Below are 21,813 nucleotides of genomic sequence, written 5' to 3' on the forward strand. Positions count from 1 at the left end.
CCCTTCCCTTCTGGAATTCTGCAGTTTAGTCCACAGATACAACCCATTCCTTTGATACAGATGCATACTTAGTTTAGATCTGATGTAAGTCTTGCGAGTACTTTGGACGAGTACTCACGGTTACTTTGCTACTTCTTTTTTCCCCATACCCGATTGTTGCGATCAGATGATGGATCCCAGGAGCCAGACGACGCCACTGATGACTACTACTACCCGGAGGATGCCTACTACTACGTGGAGGCCGCCGACGACCAGGCAGGAGGCTCCCAGGCAGGAGGCCTTGCCTTTTCGATCGTTGCTGCTTTTGTGCTAGCCTTCTTAAGGCAATCTTGTTTAACTCATGTATGTACTTAGATATTGTTGCTTCCGCTGACTCTTGTATATTCGAGCTTATATATTCGAGCCTTCGAGGCCCCTGGCTTGTAATATAAAGCTTGTATTATTTTAATTTGTGTCTAGAGTTGTGTTGTGATATCTTCCCGTGAGTCCTTGATCTTGATCGTACACATTTGCATGTATAATTAGTGTACGATTAAATCGAGGGCGTCACACATTGTCATTCAATAGCCAAGCCAGTTACCGTTATGTGCCTTAAAACTAATTTTTATAGTCAATTGCATGCAGTCATGCAAAGACTAAGCACACACGTAAACTTGATATACACGGATCTGCTATAAACTATGGGACGGGTGCTTATGTCTTTTTCAGCAGTAGATCAACCCGTGAACATTGATCTCCTTTTAACGTATAGCCCTGCAAAAAAAACATAGAGCTATTAGAAGAGAAAATAAGAAGCAACAAATTATATCTTCTTGCATAAAACATATGGGTACAAATGCTTTGAGACTAACAAAAGAGAGAAAAAAACTCAACAAATTATACCTTATCACATAAAACATAGTACTCCCTCCGTAAAGAAATATAAAAGCGTTTAGATCAACTTTTATATTTCTTTACGAGAAAAGTATGTTTTTGGTCCTTCAAGTTCTTCAAAAATATAGACTTGGTCCTTCAAGATTTTTAGGTATACATTTGGTCCTTCAAATCTTAAAACCGGATAAGATAGGTCAAAAACCATATTTTAAGCACGTTGAATAGGTTTGACCAGGTTTGGTCAGGTTTGACCGATGAATAGTGAATTCAATAAAAATAGCAAAAAATTCAAAAAAATCTGAAATGTTATGGCACCCAAGATGATTGGGTGCGCTAGGTGCGTGAAAAATTGCGTGTTGTTTCGACATTCAAGGAGTTCGTGGCAAAAATAAACAAATTTTGGCTAAAAATGAAAATATCTCCGCATGAAGTCAGCAGTAGATCCCTGGGGATCCCTTCCTTATCTGGAAGGAGAAAGTATAGTTTTTTCCCTCAAATCCACATTCATGGATCCATAACCCCCTAAACTCAAATACCATATAATTTAGCCCCTCAAATTATCAAAACCGGATAAATGAAGCCCCATACTGGTTTTGGGTCACATTGAAGCCGGTTTTGAGTGCTGACCAGAGTCAACACACATAAGCCCGAGGATTTTTTTTAGCGGCACCATAGCTTCGAGGGCTCCACGAAGAGCACCGCGCCACGGTATCGGCGCAACGTCGGCGAATTAGACGAGATGCGCGACAGTGTCAACCGCGGCCACAACGGCTCCGGCGAGGAGCACGGCTTCGTGCCCAGTCGTGTCATGCGGGTGTTGAAGTTGGTTCGTTCTTGCCGGAACGATCGATCTACCCGAAGCCTATGTAGTCGTGTGTGTATCTGGCCAACTTCATTTGCTAGGTGCACGAGCAAACTTGCAATGAAAATCGATCAGGTGCTTCTGCTAGCTCCTGTGCACGTGCGTATACAAGCATTCTGGACGGAAGGAATCGCCACCGTCTGCCATGTTGGACATTGCTGTCAGCTTGGACCGCCTCAGCCTTATCCCTTGCGCCAGCAGCCTTGTCTGATAATGCACTATCCACTCCTTCTGCAGCTCTCTCTCTCTCTCTCTCTCTCCCTCTCTCTCTCTCTCTCTCGTTCGTGCTCCAGAGAAGGTCGCTGACATTGCCGTTTGTCGTCCTCGTGGCAAGAGACCACCCCGAGCCCAGCTGACATGTCCTATAGATCCGCCTCGTCTCCCTCTTCGTCCCTCTAGAAGGAATCGCGCTAAGCCGCCACAAATCGACGGCATGGTCTTTGTCTTCTCCACCGGCCGCCGCCATCGCTCGATCTCCACCTCCGGCGAAAGCCCGATGCCTCTTCTAGCCTCCTTGACTCCCGAGGCACGTCGCCACCAGCGCAAGCCTTCCCGAGGCTTTCTTCAATGAGGTTGTCCTCTCATAGTCGTCGGCGGCACCTCGCTCAGCGATTTGCCACGGCTGCCACTTGGCAATTTTTTTAAAAAAAATCCTCTGACTTAGTTGTGTTGACTCCGGTCAGCACTCAAAACTGGTTTCAATGTGACCCCAAACCACTGCGGGGCTTGATTTATCCGGTTTTGACAATTTGAGGGGGGTAAATTATATGGTATTGGAGTTCAGGGGTTTATGGATCCATCAATATGAATTTAAGGGGGAAAACTATACTTTCTTCTCCTGGGAAAGAAGCCATGGGCCGACTTCACCCAGGGCCGCCCACAGAGCCGACACATGCCCTTTCCACGGCCCTTCCCCAGGAGCGATTTCCTGATCTCATCAGGTCGGGAAGGATTTCTCAAAAAAAAATCAGGTCGGGAAGGAAATACTCGAGAAGCGATGCCGCCGACTTGATCCTCCTAAGCTTCTCCTTCCAGCGACCCTTCGACCTAGACATCACCCCTCCCCTTCTGTCAAGATCCTCTGCCCGATGATGGCGCCGACCCAGAGGTCGGTTTCTACTTCTGCCGAGATGGACTATCCCTCGTGGCTCCTATCTTCGATGAACAACAATGATCCAGCTAATCAGAATCTTGGAGCTCTCCCACCATCGTCAAATTAACAGTTAGCACAATCTCTTTCTTCTGCTCCTCTCTCCTAGATGATGTAGATTTCACTGCTTCAGTCCTTTGTTTCCTGATTTGGGCTTCCCAGGTCTCCCCGTCGGCCAAATGATGATGTTGATTTTCCACGGGACTTCATTTGCACAAGATGACTTCACGCGGAGACCTCTTCCCTCGGAATAGCTCTCCTAGAATCCAAATGAAGCCTAAAAGTATCTGAACAAGCACTAAGCACTCTGTTATCACTATGATGGTATACTTCTATAAAACTAATGACCAAGGACCTGCTGCTAACTGTCTATGGTTTTAAAGTTTAATTTCAATAGAACAACAGCTCCAGAATATGATAATTTGGGGAAACTTCCGAGGTAGGCAAAATGGTAAAGAAGCAGGGCATGGAGTGGCACCCGATCACTAAAAAACAGTGTTCATCATTTTCTGCAAGCAACCTCGTAGCTAATTATTACAAGCTGATCTTATCGTTCTTCTGAGAATTCATCACTAAAAAACTTATTTTATATATATGTACATGAGCCATGTTCACGATGAACATTTTTAGTTAACCCATATTGTATTTTTTTTCTCTCTTGAAAATCCATTAGGGTCATGCATTTTTCTTGTTGTATAACACCATCCATTTGAGGATCCATTTTTGTTGCGAGCGTCCTCCATTTTCTTGTTCTATACCCAGGAGGAAGGCACATTATAAAGATTCAACTATTTTAGGATCTGCTACACATTTTATGCAAGTGCTAGGACGAGATGATGTGACACGCCGGATGAAATCGAACATATCTGCTAATTTCTAGGAGACATAAATTATTGTTCTTTGAGATATTTTTGTTTGGCATACAAATTTGTATTTGGCTATAATGTTCTATGATGCATATTATAGCTTTTGTTTTGGATAAATGTATTGAAGTTCTTCCAAAAAAGAATGCAAATATCTGTCTAAGTACTTTGGAGTATTGATCATAGATATTTTAGGTTTCGGAAATTTATGTATGGCAAATATTAATTTTGATCAAGATAATATATCTGCTGTGATGCCTTTTTGCTCCACCTGTTGTTGTGCAACATTGGTATTTAGCTAGGCCGTATATGTCCAAACAGCTTCCTGTGAGGTAATGAAATTAGAGCCTAAGTGGAATTGAGAGGATTCATCCCTAGGGGATTGGGTGACAAGCAGGGATCAACCTAATCCCCTAGTGGAATAGTTCCACTTGGGGATTAGTTCCCCTACGACCAAACAAGGCCTTAGTGATTTCCCCCTTCACTCAGAATTCACAGGGATAGATAGGTCTGATTCGTGCGGGCACAAGGATAGGTAGGTTTGAGTACTGCCATAGATTTTCTAGCTGGCCACATGATGTTATTGTAACATGGTTTACTGAATTTTGTAGGACTTTATGTAAAGTAGTTTGGGAAGCGTAGAACCCTTTGTTTCGGGCCGCATTGTATATATTGAGGCAAAGCCTTGATTCACAAGTTACAGAGAGGAGATAGAGAGAGATCGGCGCAGAGGAGGAGATCGACCAGGAGATAAGTCGTTACACGGGATAAGAGAGAGAAGAAGAGATAGATTGAGATACAAGTTTAAACGACCTCTCCTATCCTTATACAATAATTCTAACACTCCCCGTCAATCTAAACCTCAAGCTTTGCTAAGGTTGAGATTGTATTTGAACTCATCCAATCTTCTCACGATCAAGGGCTTAGTAAACCCATCCGCAAGTTGATCCCCTGTAGAAATGAACCGGATCTCAAGTAGCTTTCGAGCTACCCTCTCTCTGACAAAATGAAAATCCACCTCAATGTGTTTTGTTCGTGCATGGAAGACAGGATTTGCTGAAAGATAAGTTGCACCAGTATTGTCACACCATAACCGTGCAGCCTTAGGAGCTTTGATTCCAAGCTCATAGAGTAATGTTTGTATCCACATTACTTCAGTTGTGGCATTTGCCAACGACTTATATTCAGCCTCTGTACTTGACCTTGAAACAGTAGCTTGCTTCCTTGCACTCCATGACACAAGGTTAGATCCCAGAAACACAGCAAAACCACCAGTAGATCTTCTATCATCAGCACACCCTGCCCAGTCTGCATCAGAATATGCAATAACAAGCAAGGAAGGGGACTTGACAATCTGAAGTCCAAGCCCTTGAGAACACTGGAGATACCTTAGAATTCTTTTAACTGCTGTCCAATGAGTAGTTCTAGGAGCATGCAAATATTGACATACCTTGTTCACTGAGTAAGAAATGTCAGGACGTGTAAGTGTTAAATATTGCAAAGCACCAACAACACTTCTATAATTTGTTGCATCTTCTGGACCAAGAGCTTCTCCACTATCAATTGTAAGTTTTTCTGAGGTGGAAATTGGTGTGTTGACTGGTTTGCAATTCTCCAATCCCACCCTCTTTAGAACATCAGCTGTATATTTCTCTTGTGAGAGAAGTATGCCATCTCTAACTTGATTTACTTCTATGCCAAGAAAATAGTGAAGGTCACCTAGATCCTTGAGAGCAAATTCAAGTTTTAAATCCTTAAGCAAACAAGCTGTGGCCTCCTGACTTGAACTAGCAACAATTATATCATCAACATAAACAAGCACAAAAACAGTGATATTGCCTTTGCTGTAAAAGAACAAGGATGTATCTGCTTTGGATGGTGTGAACCCAAGATGTTGTAACTGCATGCTCAACCTAGAATACCATGCTCTTGGAGCCTGCTTGAGTCCATATAATGCTTTATCCAACTTACATACATAATGTGGTGTGCTATAGTTTTCATAACCTGGTGGTTGCCGCATGAACACTTTTTCCTCAAGAACACCATGAAGAAAAGCGTTCTGAACATCTAGGTATCTTAAGCTCCATCCTCTGGAAATAGCAATGGACAAAACAAGACGAATGGTAGTTGCTTTAACCACAGGACTAAAGGTATCATCATAATCAATTCCAAACCTTTGCTTAAAACCTTTTGCAACCAACCTTGCCTTGTACCTGTCTATACTACCATCAGATTTCCTTTTGATCTTGTATACCCACTTACAATCAATTATGTTAGCACCACGTTGCGGTGGTACTAGATGACAGGTCTGATTTTTCATGAGTGCATTATATTCATTATCCATGGCTTCTTTCCAATCCTTGTTAGCAAGTGCATCATGCAAATTAATAGGTTCACCAGTAGTGGCAAGAAAAGCACGCTTAGTCGGATTATACTTTATTGTACCATCACTGTATTGTTTTTCCTTGACGATACCTGACCTAGACCTGGTGTGTCAACGAGGAGGTGAAGGAGCCACAAAAATGGTTGTTGTTGATTGTGGCGTAGGAGATCCAGCAGCTTCAGCATTGTCCACAGAAGATCCGGGTTGGTGGGGCTCCTGATCCGAGGTAGACTGGCGCTGCTGTCGCTGCTCCTCGTCCTGGCTGCGCGTCGGATCAACCACCAGAGAATCAGCCAGCAGGTCCCGCATTGTCGCGACAGCATCAAATGCTGGGTCCCCAGATGATGTGGCAGCCAGGGACTCACTCCCTGTCGTGGAATTGTCACGGCAGATGTCCTTAGTGTTAGGACTTAGTCGCGAGGCCAACGCATCTATGTGGTAGCTTGAGAGGGGTTGAGTGGAACGAGAGACACGAGGTTTTTACCCAGGTTCGGCCCCTCACGGTGGAGGTAAAAGCCTACATCCTGCTTCATTGATATTGATGATGATGATCACGGTTACAAGAGTGCTCTATCTTGAGAGCTATTGTCTAAACCTAACTTGTCCAACTCGTGGAACTTGTGTCTCTTGTCCCTCTTGGGGTGCCCTGCCCCTCCTTATATATGTTGAAGGGGTGGGTTACATGTAGAGTCCTATTAGGATTAGGACTAGTCTATCTCTAATACAAACCGGATACAAGTCCAGGTCTTAGCTCCTTGTAAGGTAATATTCCTCCTGCCTTTCCTCTTAAACCGGCCCACCATTAAACGTGAACCGACCTTCTGGGTCTTGGGCCTTGTCATCTGTCTGTCCCGCACGTCGGATCACTAGTGAGTCATAATGACCAGGTGGATTGTTTGTAAACCGCCAGGTTAGGGCGGGTCGCCGGTGACTCGCCAAGTGTCAGCGGGGTCTTCAGATAAACCGCCAAGTCCTGGCCGGGTTAACTTCCGGCCGGTTTACACCACGAGGTATATCCCCGACATTAGCCCCCAAGTTTAGCTTGGATTTATTCATGGTAAACTTATGTTGCAAAATAAACACAAGAACAAATTTGACAGGTTATGCTCCAGGTTAAGAATTTTTGTAAACCGGTACCTGATCATCCTTAAGTCCTTGTTATTTCCTCCTTCTGGAAAATCCGGGTCAACAGACCAGCTTCATAATCAATTTGCCGACATTGGCTTGTCACCGAGAAATATTATGAAGAATAACTCTTTTGACTCAGCTCCGCCGGTTTAAGAAATATGGGTCTGAAAATACTTATCTGATATTCAGCCGGTTTGAAGATGTAAAACTTGCCGGTTTAATATTACCAAAATTGCCAGTTTATAAATATTGATGGCGCTGGGTCATAATTGTTGTCGACACCCGGTCATGTAATTGATCTTCCTGATTTGCTCAAAACTGATAAAATGAAGATGTTCCTCCTTTATATGCATAATACCCGTAGCCCTCATGTCTTAAGAGGAGAACATAGTGATAACTTAAGACTTGCTCCAATAAGTGTTTCAACCTTGAAGAAATCCGGTTTGTTCATCTCAATCATATAAACTGAATACTCCATATATGTAGCCCCCAAGTGACGGGTTGTCATGCTTGCAGCTACCTGGGACTTGTAATTTCCTGATGCTCATAAAAAACTTCAACCAGTGTAGCCCCAAGGGTCGGGTCATTATGTAAATAATGAGCAGGGACTTTGAAAATATGATCATGTAGACTTTAACAGCAACGTGTAGCCCCCAAGGGCCGGCTCAGTAAGATAATATTGAGCTGGGACTTTATATATACTTCATTGAGAATAACATTATATTATGTAACTCCCATCATGGGGCTTGAACCCATATCCACAAGGTTGAGAGCTTTGTGCTTTACCAACTGAGCAGTGGATCCTTCAATAATAGATGAAAACGTGTGTACCTTGAATTGTTGACAGGAGCAATTGGTAGCCCCCAAGGGCCGGCTCATTATGATATGATGAGTCGGGTCTTCAATAAGGTGAGCAAAAAATGTCTTCGCATTAGCCCCCAAGTGTCATGGTGCATGCTTGCAGTGACATGAGACTTGTGTATTTGATGTAACTGCAACTGAAATAATATAGCCCTCAAGTGCCGGGTCGTAAGCCTGCAGCAACTCGGGACTATTCCTTCAATTGTAGAATAAATCATATCTATTGATAGTATGATAGCCATTGCCCTAAAGCGACTTTTGAAAACCTTAATCATAATACTGATTATTGATAACCATAATAAAAATCCAGCCATGTTGGCTATTTGAATAATATACCCAATGATTTATAAGCGCATAATTCCAATGGCGCAATCCAAATATATACTGGCGACTTATAGTCCAAATCCAGGCCGGTTTAACAAACCTGTTTCTGCATACAACAAGTTTAAAGTGTCCTGGCGGTTTACCGCCGGACGGGTCATAATGCCCAACATATAACCCGGGTTTATAATCAAGGCCGCACTTAAGAATAATCAAATATGAAATATATCATACCTGTGACATTGAATCACATTGTTGGTTTTACCATCTTTTTGTAATAAGGGTGATAATCCAAATCTTGAGTACTGATAACTCCTTCCATATTGTGCCGGTTTATGATAAAATCGTGTCGGGTTGTGATAAACACCGTGTTACTCCATAAGAGGATGTTAACAACAAGGATCAAACCGGGTAAATAGTCTCCGGATTGACGTGAACTGTGTTCCTTCAATTGATTGGTTGAAAACTTTGTCGGTTTTAAAAAAAAACGCAATAAAAAAGAAAAAAGTATCTATCAAAGAAAATTTCAAGCAAAGGCAATGACAAACCGTTTGCAAAAAGGTTTATTTGAGCTGATTAAATGGCATTACCATGGCCGAACACGACCAAGCTCCCGTTAAGTGTAACTATGGTTCTAGTCAGCCAGGTCCCCAAATGAAACCGTGGCATTTATGCCGACCAAGTGGCATGGCAATGGTTCGGGTTCGACCAAGCCCCCAAGTGATTCTGTGGCCTTAGGCCGATCAAGAGGCATGACTGGTTCAGACGTGACCAAGTCCCCAAGTGATCTGGTGGCTCTCGCCTATCAAGAGGTATGGTATTGGTTCGTACACGACCAAACCTCCAAGTGATATAACATGATGCTTTTAAAAAGCGAACTCAAGGGGTAAACCGGAGGCCGCTTTAGAACAACTCCGTGTAACCACACATGATGTAAAAGAACAGAGACCCCGCTTTATGAAGCAGAAGCCCCCATGTGATCAATAATATGTCAGGCCATTAAGGCGGGATACCCATGTTTGAACCGCACATCATGGCAGTAAGTCCTCTTCGGCAACTTTTAACTTTTTGCAAGAGATAAATTCTTCTTGAACCGGGATCTTGAACCGGATATTGAGAGCTTCAAAGCCTTGTGGGAGATATCTTTCCCTTGAACCGGATTTCAAACCGGAATCTTTACTTTTAGCCGGAAATTTTCTGACGGCCTTTAAACTCGAACTTGCGAGAAGTTAATTCCCCTTTGAACCGGACATTGTTAAACCGGATTTGAGCGCTTCAGAGCTTTGTATGAGAATAGATTTTTTTTTGAACCGGATTGTAAACCGGAGTCATTTCTGATGACCCGAAACTTCTTCATCGAGCCGGGATTGTATAACTGTCATATACTTTCTGAGCCGGAAATTTTCTGACGGCCTTTAAACTTTCATCAATATAACAGTAGCCTCCGGGACCGGGTTATCCTTCCCTCCATCGTCCTGGGGTTCTTAAATTTGCTGACAAGACTCGCTGAGTCATGTCATCGTAGCCCCCGAGTCTCAAAGGTGACTCGAGGAGTTGGCTTGAGACTCTCCATATTTGACCGTGATATAAACCGGCATAACTTGTATATCATTGGTGTTGATAGCACGATGTGAATCCATAGAAGGTTGAGGTGACTGCGGCGGGTCGTAAATGATCCCATATGAGCCATGTCAGCAACTCGGCCAATGGTTCCTTCCAACTGGCGATTTGAAGTTTAATCAAAACTGTAGTGGCGGCGATTTTGTGCGCCTGCCCATTGAACCATCCAGTGCAGACGACGGCTGATAATATATGATAATTTCTCTCTAATTTGTTGGGAAAAAAACCGGACTTCCCAAGCGGTAACTTGCTCATACTCAATAAACATCTCATCCAGACAAGTGCGGCCTGATGTGTTGATGTAGACCAGGCCGCGAGAGACGGACGACAAGGATGACCGCAACATCAGAGGCAACTCGGACAGATGAGTCAGCCGCGGCATTGTAAGCTGGTGCGGATGGGAAGATCGGCACCGGTGTCATAAACAGGCTCGGACGGGCGAATTAATCGCGGGCGCGGTCCCGGCAAGCTGATGTAAACCGGGCCACAGGGACGGCGACCTTCTCACGTTCATTCACCGGGTGGTAGGACACGGACGAAACGCCAGTGCAGAACGTTGCTAACGCGTGCTCCCTGCCCGTAACATAGCGCCTCATTTGTAATGAACAATTGTCCTGCATAAACAGTATTACAGACCAAGGCAAAGATAAACTGCTCTTTGATAAAAATAATATATGCTTAATAAAATATATTTCATATGGGTATCACCTGATGTGTTTAGACCGGAAATAACCTGCCATGAAGTTGATGATAACTGTATGAAGCTGAAATTAATCACGGGTGAACCGGCCGCAGTGTGGTAAACCGGTGCGGACGGGTGAGTCGGCCGTGATGTTTGTAAACCGGCGCGGATAATGAGTCGGCCGTATACGTGGACAGATGTAAACTGAACAGCGGGGGCGGCGATTTGCATGTGTATCCGTCGAGCAGCATGGCCCGGAAGAATGCCACTGCAAAACTATGCTGGCACGCGCTCCATGTCCGCGGTATAACAATACATTTGTCATAAATAATTATCCTGCATAAAAACATTGCAGCAAAGATAAATTATTTTTTTGACAAAAAACAATATGTGTTAAAAGTAGACTCGGATAAATATCACCTGATTTATCCGGACGACAAATGATCCGTGTGCAAGGTAAAAATTTCCTCGTAAGATGCACCGATGCCGGCTTATCATTACTGCTTTAAGGACGGCTCGTCTTTATTGTTTTTGCTACACACTGCCCAGGTGGTGCAATCTGCGGCTATATGTTTTGCTGTCAATAGTTCTTATCCTCAGAGACTCTGCCTCTTCAGTTCGCAACCTTGAAAAGATATGACAGGCGTATACCCCTGCTCTGTAATAGTAGTAGCTTGTCCTACTAGCGCCCTCATAGGCTCCTTTTTTTTTCTCACGTGATGTACTCAAGTAGTACTCTCAAAATCACGTATACTAATAGCACTAGTAAAACGCCCGTGCATTGCTACGGGTTTTTAATTTATTTATTTTGGATTACACCTAGTTAAATGGCTATGTGTTGTTACGGGCAACAAAACTTCTTACCGAAACTAAAGCTTGGCATGAGATACTTGTCACAGTATGTTTTGTGTGTACATGTACAATTCATACATATATCTATGCATCATTGGCGTATTCACCTTTTTGACCTCATCTCGAGTGAGCATCCCATCATCGTTCTTGTCGCGCCTGCTAATGTCACACTCCCAAAGAATTATTTTTTCAGTAGGTTTAATTGATTTAATCCAAAACGGAGATGCGAACATAACTTAGCCCAACAATGTGGAGTCAAAAACTTTCCCACAAAAAAAGCTACAAGTAAGATCTGGCCAATCGTCTCCATCAAGAACTCCTTGAGCTGATACTTGTTATTGCCTTCCTCCGGCATTATGTTCCTCTTCCTCGACATGTACCGAGTTCTCCATGCCTTGGATTAAAAGACATGTCCATTAGTCCACATGCCATGAGTCATTTAGTCTATCAATGGAAGTATTGCTTCTTTTGGTCTAACAAGGTATGGGCATTAATTATTAAGATCCAGATTAGCAGATAGGAATAGGGGTGCTCATAATGCACTTGATTTTGGGCCGGTACCTTGCCAACTCTTTGCCAAATTGGAACATATCATGGTATATGAAAAGACAGTCGCAAGGAATATGTGTCCTTTATATGGGAATAAAGAGGTATTCTGCACTGTCAAGTAGTCTCGTCCTTCAATTTTTTTTTGAACATCAGTACAAACACAAGCGCTCATATACACGCGCACACACTTATCCCTATGAACGCACACACGCACACCCTACCCCTATGAGCACCTCCGAAAGACTGAGCCGGCATATCATTTTGAAATTTACGAAGTCCGTAGGCACCTCGTCGTCGACGGGAACGTCTCCTCCCACTGAATGCGCATAACCGGAAATCTTGAAATAAATATAGGAATAAATACGAGCACCAGGATTTGAACCCTGATGGGCTGGAGATACCACAGTACCTCTAACCATCCACCCACATGTTGGTTCGTAGTCTCATCCTTGAATTGTTTTGCTATAATTACTCAAGTTTTGTGCTCCTGAGGTAACATAGAACCGGCAAATCCAAAAGGAAGTGTGTGTGTCATGTCTCATGTGTGTGTTTGTGGGTGGATGTCTGTCTGCGATAAACTTTACATTAAGACAAAAAAAAATAGCTTTGAATATCACTATAATTATATATAACAGTGGTAGTCTCGTCCACTGTCCACTTCTCCAATGTTCATATTCAAGTTCCATAATTTGTATTGCCATCTGCGAAAATTTGCTCGTCTACCCACCCTTACTACTTGTGACAGATTATATGATCAGATAACCCTGTTATGTTAAAAAACAGATACTTCACGGTCTAGACTAATTAGAAATTGAAATGTACTGAATGTATGATCTATTGCAGGTTTAATGAGATTATGATGTTGTTGCAAGGCACACAAAATGAATAGTTGCTTGTTGTATACAACAAAAGTGGCACCATATAAAACCAGATGGGTGTTGATCATCATGCTGGGCCATACAAAAGAAGTTTGCTTACTCGAGGAAATATCACATGTCCAAATTGCCCTAGTTCCCTAGATGTATAAACTGTCACCCTACAAACAAACATGACCTATCAGAGTAGACCACAAGATGCAATAATAACAAGATTGAACACGCAAGCACAACGGGAGAAAAAACAATACAACGGGAGAAAAAACAATGGCGAAACCATATGAAGGTCATTATGCAGTTGGCTTAAGTTACACCATTAAGCAAATAACTACCCACACCAGTAGAAGCTCCAAAACATATAGAACCATATCATGTAATATTCCACTGAAAACAAGCATGACACACATGCTAAATGCTCGTAAACATTACTACGGAACTTTCCCCAAAATAACTTTGCTTGTCAACCATGAATCCACTTAACTTCTTGTTTTCTCAACAATATCTCTATATTTTTAATTCTTGTAAAACGAACACAACAAAATATACCACTATGATTATCTACAGGAAATTACCTAATTTCATGCTGGAACTATAATTTAGTTCTAACATCCTCGTTGCTTAAATCTGAAAACAGATTTCAGTCATTACTAACTAAATGTTAGGCATAAACTTGTTTTGGCTGAAACTCTTACACTCTGGACGGCAATAATACAAAAAAGAAACCATTGGTCTTTTTGTATCAACTCAAAAATATGCATGGTTCTGTACCAGTTTTAAATAGACTGATTATGTCCAGTTCAATAACATCGTACCGGCCAAATTATATTAAAAAGTGAAATATAGAAGATTCACCTTATGCTTGGAAAGCACCTTTCCAATCATCTTTATCAGTCACCAAACACCATCATAAGTCTTGTATTTGAGTGCATTGTCAATCTTCACCAATGACTATAATGCCACATGATGCTTGATGCTTGTTCTAAAAATGCATAAATGATTTACCAGTGGAATTGATTGAACGTGCAAAAATAATAGTAATAATCATATATGAGCTTCATAATATACTTATTTATTACTACGGGGAGGTAGCACTGCGGTGTTTTTTAAGATAAATGCACAAATTTAGGAGATTAGAGCTGATTCAGTTCAACCAAGTTGCCATTTCCCAGTGGCCAGTGCTCATCTGGACAACCTGAAAAAAGAAGAAAAACTGTACAATAGAAGCTATAGAACATACACATGCTGCATGTAATTCACAGTAAGTGCTCACCAATGCAATACCAAATCAGAAGAGAAATTTCTTCAAACAAGTCGTGGACAATGTGAGTAAATATACTCCATATATCTACTGAAATCCAAATGGACAGCTTGGCTGGTGAGCTTACAGATCAGTTACAAGCTTCTGATAGAAAGTAGAAATCTAGGATTCTGAGTCTTTCTTCCATTTGCCAACGCAAGCAATCTAAAAAAATTAAAAATAATAAAATGCAAATAGGAAAAGGAGGGGACCTTCTGTGTGAAAATTTGAAGGCTTATTAATGGATTGTGTGCCCAGCCACAACCATCCACGCAGATGAGCCGCCCCAAAGTCTTCTAGACTCATACGATCTATGGTCATGCCATCATGATTAGAACATCGATGCATCCGAGGAAACGCCAGCCTGTGAGCCTACTAACCCCCACCGATCCGGCTGAATCGGCATCGCGATCGTACCAAGGAGGCGCCGCTCCTTGCAGGGAGGGCCACACTGATGCCATGGTGGGTACTGCCGCGCCTGACGCCACCGAGATGAGCAGCGGGTGGCTGCCTCAAAGAGGGGGGCGAGGGCAACAAGCTTGGAGGGAAGTGAGGGGCAAGGCATGACCACCAATATCTGTAGATGGGCAACTATGCTACAAAAATGAGTATATGAAAGGAGATTAGCAATTGTTTTCTCACTCCACTCGTAAACATAACAAGCAATTTTTCTTCAAAGTAGATCTTACCCTATTTTTGTAAAAGAAAGGCCAGGCACCTTCATGTCTAATAAAACGTTCTATAGCAAATCAATGGAACCAATCAGGCTTCTCTTAATATGCTGATATGCATGGTACTAAATTCCAAACTGGAACTACAACTGACTTCAATATATGCAAGTTCGACAGTGAAAATAGTACTAAGCTTAGCAACGGCCTGCCCAATACCTACTTTCTACCCAGATGCGCAATTGCAAGGTTCAGCTGATTAAGATGCTCGAGTTTATCTGCAATGGTAGAGCATTATCTTTCTAATTCAAATTCAAAGCTAACAATCACAACAGAATATAACTATCACTATGGCAACTATTACGAAGATGAATCCCTCCTTTCTCAAAGTCGATACGCAAGTTATTTGCTGCCTTCCCATATTCCTCTGGTAGGCAGGGCACCTTCACTCTCAGTGTTTAGTACCATGTTTTATAAAGTAGTATATGTGTTCAGGTACTGCAGAAAATCACAGAAAATGAATGTTACAGTTCTGGTTTGGTCATTTCACTCTGCTCTCTCCCTTTTCACAGGTGCCATTTATGTTATAGACCTTACTTGAAGATGCTCATAATTCATCATTGATGCCTTATCTGCTTCCTCCGTAAACTCCCTAGTTCACATACATATTTATATTTAGTAAAAGAAAACTGAAAACACTTTGCTGCAGAGCTTCCAAATTATTACACAAGAAGCAAGCAGACATCATCCAATCACCTATCTGAGTGTGTGTCCCTGCATAGCTCCGCTGAATCAATGACCGAGCAAACCTAGCCAATCATCAGCCAACCCACATCAAACTACACAGATTAAATAAAACGTAACCAAAGAAGAGCAACTTACAGTGTTGGAGATCTCATCCATGGTGTGAACAATCTCAGCAGAGGGCGGCAGCTACCCAATGTGGCCAACGAGCTTGTCCGACCTGCAAATTTAACCAAACAGTCATAGAAAATTTAGCAATGGATTGTTGTGGTGGGGCAGTGTTAGGGATCGAAGGGGGTTTTTCCCCTTACCGCTGGATGACCTCGTCGAGCGACAGAAGCCCTTTGCAGTGCGCAGCACATCGAAGCCGTACAGATGCCGACCCGGCCGAGTCGAGCAGACCGTCGAGAGGCACGCGCACCTACCCGGCCACGCACCCGGCGCTGGCCAGCGCCCACACGAATGTGGTCTCCGACGGTAACGACGCCATCGACATAACCAGTTCCAGCGCGCCCGCCCACGCCGCCGGGCCCCAGCACGGCCACCAATATCGCTCCTCACCCCCCACCAGCAATGCCCCCACGAGCGGATGCATCAATCGGAGGAAGAACCAACACCTTCCCTTGTGGTCTCCCCGCTGGTGGCTGCTCTCCTTCCCGACTCCGGCTTCCAGCGGACGGCCCTCCGATGAAGAGTGCGCCGACGAGGGCGTCTTGGGGGACGGCAGGGAGGGGAGAGAGGATGCCGCTTGGGGAGTTGGGAGAGGCAGGGAGGGGTTGCGTGATTGATGGGTCTTTTTTTCTAGGTGGAGCGGTGAAAAAGGAAAGAGGAAGAGGGCTTATTAGGATTTGAGAAAGATCGACATATTAGAAAAATTAGGATTTGGAATTGATTGTCATGGAACTAAATTTTATTGATTGATAACGTGCTATCAGTTCCTGCCCGTTTATAACATGTCTAGTTAGGAAACTTTGGAAAGGTTAGGAAACTTTTTATTGTGAGAGTAAAAAAAATTAACGTGAGTAGATATGGTGGTGGGATGTGAGACATAAATAAACCGGACTATTCAACCAACTCATCCATTAGGAGTAGAGATAGAGATTATTATTATTATTAGAGATTAGATATTAGAGATTAGAGATTAGAGATTAGAGATTAGAGATAGAGATTAGAGATTAAAGATTAGAGATTATTTGTTTCCTGAAAATCTATTATTTGTTTCCTAAAGCAAATTGCATTAATGAGAGAGATCCGTTGATTTGGCTAAGGTAGGAAAGAATCTATTATTTGTTTGCTAAAGAAAATTGCATTAACGGGAGAGATCCGTTGATTTGGCTAAGGTAGGAAAGAATCTATTATTTGTTTCCTAAAGAAAATTGCATTAATGAGAGAGATTTGTTGATTTGGCTAAGGTAGGCGGTTTTTGCGGTTCGTGGCGGCTCAGTGTGAGGTGGGACGAGGTACCAAAAAAACCATGGGAGGTGGGACGAAAAAAAACCTGGGAGGTAGGAGTTTTCCCTGGTTAACCTACGAAATTTCATAGATTTTTTTAGGACGAAAATAAACCGTGTGAGGTGGGACTAAAAAAAACTTGGAAGCGAGACTACCAACTGCTCCCTTAGGAGTAGAGTAACCAAAGAAGAGTAACTTACAGTGTTGGAGATCTCATCCATGGTGTGAACAATCTCAGCAGAGGGCGGCAGCTACCCAATGTGGCCAACGAGCTTGTCCGACCTGCAAATTTAACCAAACAGTCATAGAAAATTTAGCAATGGATTGTTGTGGTGGGACAGTGTTAGGGATCGAAGGGTGTTTTTCCCCTTACCGCTGGCTGACCTCGTCGAGCGACGGAAGCCCTTTGCAGTGCGCAGCACATCGAAGCCGTACAGCCGCCGACCCGGCCGGGTCGAGCAGACCGTCGAGAGGCACGCGCACCTACCCGGCCACGCACCCGGCGCTGGCCAGCGCCCACACGAACGTGGTCTCCGGCGGTAACGACGCCATCGACACAACCAGTTCCAGCGCGCCCGCCCACGCCGCCGGGCCCCAGCACGGCCACCAACATCGCTCCTCGCCCCCACCAGCAATGCCCCCACGAGCGGATGCATCAATCGGAGGAAGAACCAACACCTCCCCTTGTGGTCTCCCCCGCTGGTGGCTGCTCTCCTTCCCGACTCTGGCTTCCAGCGAACGGCGCTCCGATGAAGAGTGCGCCGACGAGGGCGTCTTGGGGGACGGCAGGGAGGGGAGAGAGGATGCCGCTTGGGGAGTTGGGGAGAGGAAGGGAGGGGTTGTGTGATTGATGGGTCTTTTTTCTAGGTGGAGCGGTGAAAAAGGAAAGAGGAAGAGGGCTTATTAGGATTTGAGAAAGATCGACGTATTAGGAAAATTAGGATTTGGAATTGATTGTCATGAAACTAAATTTTATTGATTGGTAACGTACTATCAGTTCCTGCCTGTTTATAATGTGTCTAGTTAGCAAACTTTGGAAAGGTTAGGAAACTTTTTATTGTGAGGGTAAAAAAAATTAACGTGAGTAGATATGGTGGTGGGATGTGAGACGAAAATAAACCGGACTATTCAACCAACTCATCCATTTGGAGTAGAGATAGAGATTATTATTATTATTAGGGATTAAAGATTAGAGATTAGAGATTAGAGATTAGAGATAGAGATTAGAGATAGAGATTAGAGATTAGAGATTATTTGTTTCCTGAAAATCTATTATTTGTTTGCTAAAGCAAATTGCATTAATGGGAGAGATTTGTTGATTTGGCTAAGGTAGGAAAGAATCTATTATTTGTTTCCTAAAGAAAATTGCATTAATGAGAGAGATTTGTTGATTTGGCTAAGGTAGGCGATTTTTGCGATTCGTGGCGGCTCAGTGTGAGGTGGGACGAGGTACCAAAAAAACCATGGGAGGTGGGACGAAAAAAAAACCTGGGAGGTAGGAGTTGTCCCTGGTTAACCTACGAAATTTTGTAGATTTTTTTAGGACGAAAATAAACCATGTGAGGTGGGACTAAAAAAAACCTGGATGCGAGACTACCAACTGCTTTCTTAGGAGTAGAGATTCCAACCTGGCAGACCGCATCTTTCCTTCTGATGATTTTTTTATCCTTTTTAATGCTCATGATACTAGCAGTACTTTGGAACGGTTAGCAGAGATCTGTTTTCTCAGCGGAGACTTGCCATTGGACCGATTCCACGGCGTACGGCATACCACTTAACCAAATAAAAAATCCTTTGAATCATCTCGGCAATACGCTGTAGCAGGGGTGGAAGTTAACCCGTGTCCCTCTTTTTCTTTGATTTGACCCGGTCTGTACGTAGCAAACTATGGATGACTCCTTTTGGGAGAACCTTCTTGATCTGACATGTACCAGTACTAGCAATAATTCAGGTCTTGTGTACTTATTCGTAGATGGTAAGATGCGGCTGTATTTTCTTGACTGTCCACGCACGGCTATAGCGAACTCTGCCTCCGACCCGTAAAACGAGTCTCCTTTGGTAGATTTCTGCAACGGTGTCAAGGCAATCTTCTTGTCGGTCTCGGCGACTTTTGTAGAACACCGTGGAGGAAATCGATCCAGGTAGATCCCCTCGTCCCGCGCGGCCACGCGCGCAACCCTAAATTCTCTTATCGGCTCTGTCCGAGGTTGTCTGTTCAAGGTTGTCTACTGTCGGGTTACCCCGCGGACTTTCCGTGCCGGCACTTTCTCATCCGATAATCGCGAGCTTCTCGATCTCTGGGAAAGATCCCTCCAAGAACTCAACACCACCGTGTGCCTAGCCCCACGGTGGGCGCCAACTGTCGTGGAATTGTCATGGCAGATGTCCTTAGTGTCAGGACTTAGTCGCGAGGCCTACGCATCTATGTGGTAGCTTGAGAGGGGTTGAGTGGAACGAGAGACACAAGATTTTTACCCAGATTCAGCCCCTCACGGTAGAGGTAAAAGCCTACATCCTGCTTCATTGATATTGATGATGATGATCACGGTTACAAGAGTGCTCTATCTTGAGAGCTATTGTCTAAACCTAACTTGTCCAACTCGTGGAACTTGTATCTCTTGTCCCTCTTGGGGTGCCCTGCCCCTCCTTATATATGTTGAAGGGGTGGGTTACATGTAGAGTCCTATTAGGATTAGGACTAGTCTATCTCTAATACAAACCGGATACAAGTCCAGGTCTTAACTCCTTGTAAGGTAATATTCCTCCCGTCTTTCCTCTTAAACCGGCCCACCATTAAACGTGAACCGGCCTTCTGGGTCTTGGGCCTTGTCATCTGTCTGTCCCGCACGCCGGATCACCAGTGAGTCATAATGACCAGGTGGATTGTTTGTAAACCGCCAGGTCAGGGGAGGTCGCCGGTGACTCGCCAAGTGTCAGCGGGGTCTTCAGATAAACCGCCAAGTCCTGGCCGGGTTAACTTCCGGCCGGTTTACACCGCGGGGTATATCCCCGACACTCCCCCCGCGCCGCGCTCGACAGCCATCTCGGGTCGCGCAGGCGAGACTTGGCGTGATGCGCCTGGACCCGTGCCAGGGCCCGCGCCTGGACCGCGGTGGCCTGCCTGGTCGGTTGCGCTGTCGGCCACCAGGGGGCGCAGGAGCGAATCTGCGCGGGATCGCGCGCCGCCTTGCGCTGCAGACTGCCGCGGATCCGCCTGGGATCGCGCGCTGACAGCAGGATCAACCTTAGAGACCGTGCCTGGTTTGTCCTGTGTACACATAAAATGACGAGTAGAATCTGTACAAGAGCCATTAGAAGCGCAATTTTCTGTGGATTTTTGCACATGATCATGATCATTTAATTCACCCTCGTGATCAGGATGTGTAGTATGGTCTGGTAGGAGTGCAATTTCTGCACGAAGCAAGGCGCCGGCATTGGGATGAAGTAGTGGAAAGGGGAATAATGTTTCATCAAAGATAACATCACGGGATATATATATATATATATATATATATATATATATATATATATATATATATGCGTCTAGTAGATGGTTCAAGGCATTTATATCCTTTATGAAGGTTACTGTACCCAATAAAGACACATTGTGTGGAGCGAAACTCTAGTTTGTGACGATTGTACGAGCGTAGGTTGGGGTAACAAGCACACCCAATTTTTTTGAGATAGTTGTAGTCCGGCTTTTGATGATACAATCGTTCTAAAGGAGTGGAATTTCCAATGACCTTACTGGGAAGACGGTTGATAAGATATGTAGCTGTGATGAAGGCCTCATCCCAATACTTGAGAGGCATAGACGCATGAGCTAAAAGGGATAGACCAACTTCAACGATATGACGGTGTTTGCGTTCAGCAGACCCGTTATGTTGATGAGCATGAGGGCAGGACACATAATGAGTGATTCCAATGCTACGGAAGAAGGAGTTGAGTTTTTCATACTCCCCTCCCCAGTCACTTTGAACCGAAATAATTTTCCTATCAAAGTGGCGCTCAACAAGCTTCTGAAATTCTTGGAAGATGGAAAAGACTTCAGATTTATACTTAAGCAAATAAATCCATGTGAACTTGCTGTAATCATCAATGAAGCTAACATAATATTTTTTTTCGACCAAATGAATTTCGGGCATGACCCCATACATCACTGAAGATCAATTGTAAAGGGGCGTGAGACACACTAGTAGACTTAGGATAGGAAAGCTGATGGCTCTTGGCACATTGACATGCTTCGCAAATAGACTCATTATTTGAACTATGTGACAAAGGAAGATTGTCTTTATTGACTACTTGCCTAACTATGACTGATGAGGGATGTCCTAATCTTTGATGCCACCGTGCGAAAGAGGGCCTGATGACGGAGTAGACTCGACGATGCTTGTTGCTAAGTGCTCCGGATGAGATGGGGTAGATGCCGCCAACGCATCTACCGTGATAGAGAGGTGCCCTCGTTGCCCGATCCTTAATGAAAAAATAGCGAGGGTGAGTTTCAAAGAAAACATCGTTATCGGTGGCTAAACGAGACATAGAGGCAAGGTTTCTGTCAGCTTGAGGAACATGGATAACAACCTTAAGAATTAGATCACGTTGGAGAGTAAGTGAATTAAGCGAAACTTGACCA

This window comes from Triticum aestivum, chromosome 3A (genome assembly GCF_018294505.1).
Source record: "Triticum aestivum cultivar Chinese Spring chromosome 3A, IWGSC CS RefSeq v2.1, whole genome shotgun sequence".
NCBI lineage: Eukaryota > Viridiplantae > Streptophyta > Magnoliopsida > Poales > Poaceae > Triticum > Triticum aestivum.